General features: G+C 42.4%; 1 protein-coding gene across 11 annotated transcripts in view; it reads left to right on the top strand.

Annotated features, from left to right (window-relative positions):
- LOC102374542 (mitogen-activated protein kinase 10) overlaps positions 1-8,001 on the top strand; it is a 258,167-nt gene that overhangs the window by 200,953 nt on the left and 49,213 nt on the right. The window lies entirely within an intron of this gene.

The following is an 8,001-nucleotide window of genomic DNA, read 5'->3' as shown; positions in this document are numbered from 1 at the left end:
TTTCCCTCCCTCCCTCCCTCCCAGTTTTCCAGAACGTGTTCTTTTTGACAGTTTTGGGGAGATGAAAGACAAACTAGGCCTGAAGAGAAGAATGTTTTTATTCCCCTGCTGGTGTCCCTGATTTCACTGCCATTTAAAAGAGTCCTACACCCAGGTCTCCTGCTTCAATACCGTATTGAAAAAATACGTTTTCCTAAAGTAGCTTGTTTGGATATTTTGACTGCATGCAAAGTCAAGATATGAGTTTAATTACCATTTTGGAAACATTTCCAGTGGACATAGTACTGCAAATTTATAGACACATGGTGCCTCTGAATATTTTTCTTAAGTATCTCCTGATATTGATAATTAGCTACTGTCACTAGTTAGCTTCATGCAAAAAAAATGTTTCAGCATGCAGAAGATCAGATCCTACAATATGCTGAGCTCCTTAATTCCCAGTTCTGTCTCTAAATAAGTTAAGCCAACAACGCACCACGTAAAATCAAATGTATAGGCAATATTGCAAAGGCATTTCAACCAAAGCAAATATTTAATATTCTGCCATAATCATTTAAAAATATATCAATTTCAGATATTTGTTGCAGGAATTATGGTCAACCTTGTTAAATTCCCCACCAGTTTATGAAAATAATTAAGAATGACTTCCTTGCTTTATAGAAGTCTTATGAGGTTTGCTTGTACTCTGAGGCACTCAGTCCACATATTTCTCTCTCCTTGTCCATTTGATCCATTCTTTCAGCCTTAGCCTTCCTATCTGTGTATCCCTATACAATTCCAGGTCACTTGTGCCAGTCCATGTAACTGTGGAAGAGATGAAAGTCTTTTTCAAAAACACCGTGGTCACTATACCTCTTTCAGTTTCCTAACTTCTTTCACTTTAAGTCTGTTTATTGAACTAACCCTTTTCCATCTTAGTCTTTTTTCATTTTATGTGCCTCCCTTTCACGTTACAATTTTAGCCTATTTTCTGAAAACTTTCCCTTTGACACTAATAGAAATGGCAACAATCATTGATGATCATTGATGTAGACAAAGTGCCAATGACTACCACTCTGTCTTCTCCCAGTGCCATCATGAATTAATCTTTATGACATAGTAGGAGTCAGCAGAGCATTGTTTATGCTGTTTGTCCATAGTGTTACCTTCATAGCTGGGATTTTTTTTTCTGCTAGGAAAATGATTTATGAAAGAAAAAATGTAATTGACAGTTTTTGCTTTTATTGCAGTTGTTCATTTTCATTCCTTTGAGTCACTGCATCCAATCTGTAAAACATTATGCCTTTTATTTTATCTTTCAACATAAAGTACTTTTAGAAATTGCTGATAAACAATGCTATATAGAATATTAGATGTTAATTCAAAGGAAACTTTTTATATCCTCTTTGGCTGTGCTTTTTCAGTCAGAAATGCTACTAAAGCCTTTTTAATTCTTGGGGAAGCTCATTTAGAAAAAGGTTTAGAGATGTATTTTAGACAAGGGTGTTAGACCCCAACTCCATGCGGCGCCCAACAACTAGGGAGATGACAATCCGATTGCTCGGGATCCAGTTGCTCAGGGAGCAAACACTAGCATACATTGCTAGCCAACAGCTGTATTCAGAATAGAGACAGCTTTGGGCCAGCTCCAACAATAATGTTCAGAGAGCTACCATGAACATTATTTTTTTTCCATGAGTGCATGTCTAAGACCTTGACACCACTTCTTTGGTCACTGGGCAGACTTCGACCAAAACTTGGAAGCTTCTGGAGGCCTCTTTACCAATCCCCATTAACCTTTTTACATATGTTTATTTTGGATTCTGTTACCAGTTATGTGTTGTCTTTCACATACCAGTCTGTTTTTTCAGTCTCATATTGTAGTATCTTCCACATGCCTAAGACTTCACCTCATTCATAGCACACAAACCTACACACAAAAACTCACAGTTAAGGTGGTTACTTAGCATTAGGAAATGGCTGACTTAGCATAAGCATTCATAAGCAAAATCTGCTCTACCTCCTAACGATACATAATGAGATATATATCTTACAAGACTACTATATTGTTAAGAAAATGCTTGCCTAAGCATCTTGCAATGTTACTTTTAATATATTATTCTGCCTTGTGGTTAGCAGCTCTTCTAGGCCACAGGTTTACAGCCTTTATTCAGCTGCAAATCCAGTGCTCCCCAAGATCCAAATACTGTCACCCTAACAAAGATCCCAGAAAGCTAGGTTACTTCTGTATCAGGAAATCAGGTTGTAAACTTTGCAAAGCAGTAGTCCATTGGGAGACTTTGTTTTCTAGGTTTGTTTGGCCTAGGAATTTCACAAGAGTAGATTTGTTCTTGCATTATGACTTCTGCTTCTTATCATGAATGCAACTTGCAAATACAAAAATCTTGGAACACCATTAATGCTCACTAACCCAGAAATGTTTCTTTCTTCCTGGATCTTTATTCTACAGGGGTGGGGATGTTTATTCTATGTGGGGGCAGGTGAATCGCTGTATGCATTTATTCTATGCATTTATACCAAGGATAGCTGAAACCTGGAACACTGAATCTGAGCCTGCCCTCTACTTTGGAGAAAATTTAGACCGAAATTTGGATCCAAACATCACAACTTGGATTTTTTTTTAATGGGCTAAGCCAAAAGTGGTACATAATCATTATCCTGTGGGGGACATGGTGGCTGCATGATGCGGGTGCCAAATAGAAGCAGTGAAAGCCATTTTGGACAGATTGGGATTCTGGGTCAGGAGAGGGTAGTGAAGTTTAGTTGCAACATGAAGTAGTTGCTCTCCATGGTTTACTGTGTTCAGAACCTGGTGGGTTGCAGATTGAAGATCCTTGTGCAGGTTGCTTCTAGGCCAACATTAATATTCCTTACAACACTTAAGGTGTCTCACTACAGGCCCAGAGGTATGAGTTTGAAAGTTGTTCTGGACTTGTGCTAAAGGTTGCTCCAGTCATCCCACCTGTAAATGGGTCCCCTGTGTACTCTGGGGAGTCAAAGGCAGCCACATCAGCCCCTTGCAATATTGGCAACATCAGTCTTTTGTTTGCTTTTAACTGCAGAAACTGGCATGCCTTAACGATACTAACCTGATGGATTTTCTAGGTTCACACAGGCCTGTGACTTTGTTTGGCCACTTCTAAACACATTGGAAAGAAATGATTATCTGCAGTTACAAAAGTGGCAACCTATGACTCAAGGGGTCAGGACAGAGACAAAAGCCATCTCAGGGTATTCTCCAGATAAGTAATTAATGTTTGTGAGGAGTTTTGTTCTTTGGCCATGAAGGGCTGTTGAAAGGAGTGACTTATGATCTGTAGGCTTGTGTTCTGCTCTGCTTTCCCACTAGTTGCTGGACTCTACAGGGATTGAAGCCTGCACCCACACTGTATGCTTCATGGTACCTCTCATGCAGCATCAAGTCTGTAACATTCTGAATAACATGGAGTTATGAAGTAGCCTTATCTTATTATATGATTCATCCTGTGCAGTGCCAGTGAAGTGTTCATAGTTCAAGGGTACCTGGACATGTATAAACATGCATGTGCTGCTTCTCAGTATCTCCTTTATAATCTGCTACTCCGATAACCATGCTTTATATAGCATGGAAGAAAATGTTATTTGAGCTAGAGACTGAGTTACAAGAATGGGATTCTAAAGATTCTATCCTTAAAATTCCTGAAATTAATTTTCAAAACAGTCACCTCAACCAATATCTGTCTGGCTTAGCAAAAAAACACACAGTTCTCTTTATCCAGAAAATTAAAATGCAAAGCAAAGCCCTGTGCTCTGCAGGAAATTGGGGACTGTTCTTAAACATAGGCTATGGATTATGACACACAGATCTGATTGAGGAAGAATGGTAGTGCAGCCATTTTCACAGTATTTGTTGGGTTTCCTTAAGCCCCAGCTCCTGCAGTCACATGGTTTCACAAAAATCTCCTCTTCCATTAAAAATTAAGGTCCTAGTCCTGATAGTTGTTTGAATAAAAACTCCAAGGGACCAAAAGACAGAACGCAAGTTAAAAACAATATCATTTTCACAATAGCTTGAGGTTAGTCTCATTACTTTTTGGCAATATTATAGTAGTCTTAGTTCTTAGAAAAATGGGTTGACGTTTCCTTATTACATTATTTTTAGTCACTTAAGCTTTTAAAAAAATGTTACTTTGACCCCCTCTATGTGTTATAGGTTTTGCACAATTAACTGGACACCAGCTAAATGTGCCAATTAGCTATCATACAATAAAATGCACCAACCAACTATAAAGCTAGACCTTAAAAATGTGTACTAATTTTATTGCTGGTCACTATTAAGCTTTAATTTACATATGTAGCAGGCCCCTGCTGTGATCCTCTGACCCCATGGCTTTACCCACACCTCTGGCATGGGGGAATTGCTGTAGCAGAAATCCTCCAGTTTTGGGGGTTTTCCTGCATCTCCGGCATGGGGGCATTGCCCCTACAGTGATCCTCCAGCTCTGGGAGTACATGGGGCACCCCTGCAACTGGGAGCCCCTTGTATTTTGCTGGGCTTAGAGCCTGATCCTTGGCTCCCCCTCCACCAGCAATAAGGTGCAATAGGATCTAATGCACGTGTGGCATGGCAGGTAGTATGATTGTGTGAATTGCACGTTAGATCGCATTGCACCTTTACTGGCCCATGTAGAGGGAGTCTTCTAGTCAATATTTAATATTTATTTCAATATTATTAGTGTATATGGTATAGAATTTCATTATCCTTACATTTAGGAGTTTAACATGTAATTAATACGATGGATTTAATATATTGTCAAGTGACTTGATTATAAAAAGATGTCTTGTCACTTATTAATTGAGGTGCCTAGGTCAATAATGAAAGAATGTGAACATATGGATTTATCATTATTATTAGAACACCATATGTCTATTATCTTGTAGTTCATTAAGTGTGTATAAAAGTGACACCTATCGTATTTTCAATGAACTCTCATTTATTGCTCTGCCCTCTTATAACCCTCAGTAAAAGTGTCAATATTCTATGTTGTAATGTTGTTGTAGGCTTGATGGTCCAGGGAATACAGAAGAAGCAAGATTTGTTTGGTAATATCTTTTATTGGACCAACTTTACACAAGTTGAGAGATGTTACACAAGTTTTGGAAGGTGAAATAATCTCTCCTAACTAAAAAATTGTCTTTTTACAGACAGTGTGCTGATTCTCTGCCGCTGATTCCCAAGTCATCCTTGATCTGTGCAGACAGCTACTTTCTTGATCCCATTCCAGCCCTCTGCTTACCATCACTACTGAATTAGCCTTTAGAAATGTTCACTGGCCACACATTTTGGCAACACATTTTGGCAGAGGCTGCATCAGAGGGGGCAAGAGAGCAGCTGTCTGCACAGAGCAGGGATGGCTGAGGAGGCATCAGGGAACCCGTGGCCTGCAGTAGTGGCCAAGTTTGCTGTTAGTTAAAGGTTGCCACCCCCTGGTATACTTCATGAATTACATAGAGTTAGGAGACAAACTGTTTTGATGGTACTGCCAGTCCTTGTAACTTTATTAAAATCCAGTCAGTGCTGAGACTGGATATGCGAGAACAGCTGAACCAGGCCATAGTGCATTGCTCCCAGGGATCTAATTTTACTAATTAGATACTTTAGGAGCTAGATCCTGTTCCCTGTGTAAAGACAGATAAAACTCCTGCGTTCCACTGGGGTCTAGGAGTTGTTCATGAAGTGATTTCTTAAAGAAAAAACAATTACTTTCCTGAACAAAGGAAATTCCCTACTTACACTCAAGGGAAGTGACTAGCTTGTCTGCTTTACCTGACACTAGTTGTTAAAGAAAAGGTGACCTTGAATCTCAAACTAATATAATAAATGAGAATAGGAAGAAATACTCTAAATAATTAAAGGCTTTCAGTCACCTAAGAAACTTCTGCCTTTGTTTCCTATTATGCATTCAATGTCAAATTCTGTTTTTCTCTCTGTTTGGGAGCCATTGTATTCATGGCTTTTAGGAGGAGAGGAGGAAAGAAAAAAACGTAAAAAACACAAACTTATTTTTAAAGCAAGGGCCAGATTCTTAGCTGCTTTGAGGTGACCTAGTTTTATTGATACTTATGAATCTGAAGGTGCAGGCACATGACAAAATTACTACAGGGTAATTTACTCAATAGAAAGGAGAGGACAAATGACCAGTTCCTCAGAGTTGACTGCACTAGGTGAAAGAAGAGCCAGGTGGCTTTCAGTAATCAATTACCCTGGTGATGAAATCAACCAATAGAACAGACATGCCGCCAGTACATAGGTGCAGGTTACAATAGTGTATATTTATTCCTCACTGTGACAGAGTATTTCAGTCACCCTGTCATGGAGACGATAGGGAAAAACCAAGGAAAACAAACTCACCAGGAAAGACAAGAAAAACTGGTGAGCCTGACTGGGAGTAAACGCTGCACCCTGAGCAATTAAAGGAACTGGCTGGGGCTGCCGCAACAAACCCAGGTGCCGAGGCTCGAGCCCGGGAGAAGAATGATTTGGTCAAAAGGAGAAAAAAACCATGCTGAGGAAGAAGGGAAGAAACAGTTGAGTCAGGCTGGCAGTGAACGGAAAGCTGCCCAGCTGAGGAGGAGGGAAATTTAAGGGATGCCGAGAGGGTGTTCAGGGGGTAATGAGAGGAGAGAACAAAGGTAGTAGAAGTGAATATAGGGACAGAGCACCAATCTTGGAGCTTAAAGGAAAACCCCAGCCCCTCAACTTACCTGGAGGGATCTAGCAAGGAGTCCACACAGTAAGGGAGAGGCAGCATGGAAATGGGGGATACTGCTTGGCTGGTGTGTCCTGTCCTGGGGGGTGAAAGTCACCATTCCAGGAACCTTGAAGAAAGTTAAGACATAGATGAGATTACTCCCCAAGGGGGATTGAGTCTGTCCAGACCCTGAAGGTAAGGGTGGAACTAGAAGCAAGAGTAGCTGACTTGGGACCCATGCAAGGAAGAATGGGGCAAGCAGCTGAAGGAAGAGGGAGATTCTTGTCAGGGGTCCTTAAGACTGAGACGGGAGTATCAACAGCAGAGGCAAGTACCATCGCACTCAGAACATCTAGAGTGGTTAGGGCAGGGGATGGGGATGGTGGAGTCATGCAAAGACTGGCCAATGCCATGAGTCCCTAACTAACCTTCTTGTTTTCCCAAGAAGGTTTCAACATCCATCTTCCGTAACATCAAAAGGTGTGGCAGGTGATTTTTCAGAAAGATGAAACACTATGATCTACAGGTTTCCCTCGATTTATGTGGTAGATAGGTTCCCAGGGAACAGCGCATAAATTGAATTCACATAAAGAGAACCCAGTTTACAATGAAACACATAGGGATGCATTCCCAGGGCAGTGAGGAAGGGTGGGATGCTGGGGCTACGGAAGGGGCAGGGAGAGGGGGCAGTACAGCTCAATGGCTGCAAGCAGGTGGCATCTGCCATTCCTGGGGCTGCAGCAGGGGTAGCACCAGGCTCTTTGTGGTGCTTGGGGTGGGCAGCAGCCCCACTTCTCCCCACTTCAGAGCTGGGCCCCACTCACTTGCCTCTGAAAAGCCTGGTACAGCCCCCAGCCCAAGTCTGCAGCAGCCCAGCCTGAGCTTGCAGGCAGCTACCCACCCCTGCTGCAGCTGTTCTGGGAGTGGCCAATGCAAGTGGCTTGCAGCTGCTGGGCTCCTCCATGCCCCAAACCCCCTGGGGCTCTGCTTCCCCCAGGGCACCATGCCCTGAACCCCCCCGGCACAGTGCAGCCCAGCAGCTGCAAGCAGGCAGCGTCCACTGCTCACAGGGCTGCAGCAGAGGCCGGGCAGCCACCTGCAGCCGGATGAGAGCAGGCTGGGGCCAGCGGCTGCTGCAGACTTGGGCCAGCGGCAGCACCAGGTTCTTCCCTGCACTTGAGGTGGGCTGTGGCAATGGGAAGGGGGCTGTGACCACTCCAAAATTCACTGTAGCCACACACTGCCCTCCTACTGCCTCTGCCCAAGTGCT

The sequence above is a fragment of the Alligator sinensis genome, unplaced genomic scaffold, assembly GCF_000455745.1.
Source record: "Alligator sinensis unplaced genomic scaffold, ASM45574v1 scaffold125_1, whole genome shotgun sequence".
NCBI classification, from domain to species: domain Eukaryota; kingdom Metazoa; phylum Chordata; order Crocodylia; family Alligatoridae; genus Alligator; species Alligator sinensis.
Note: the sequence above shows the minus strand (reverse complement) of the source record. Positions and strands in the feature narration are given on the sequence as shown.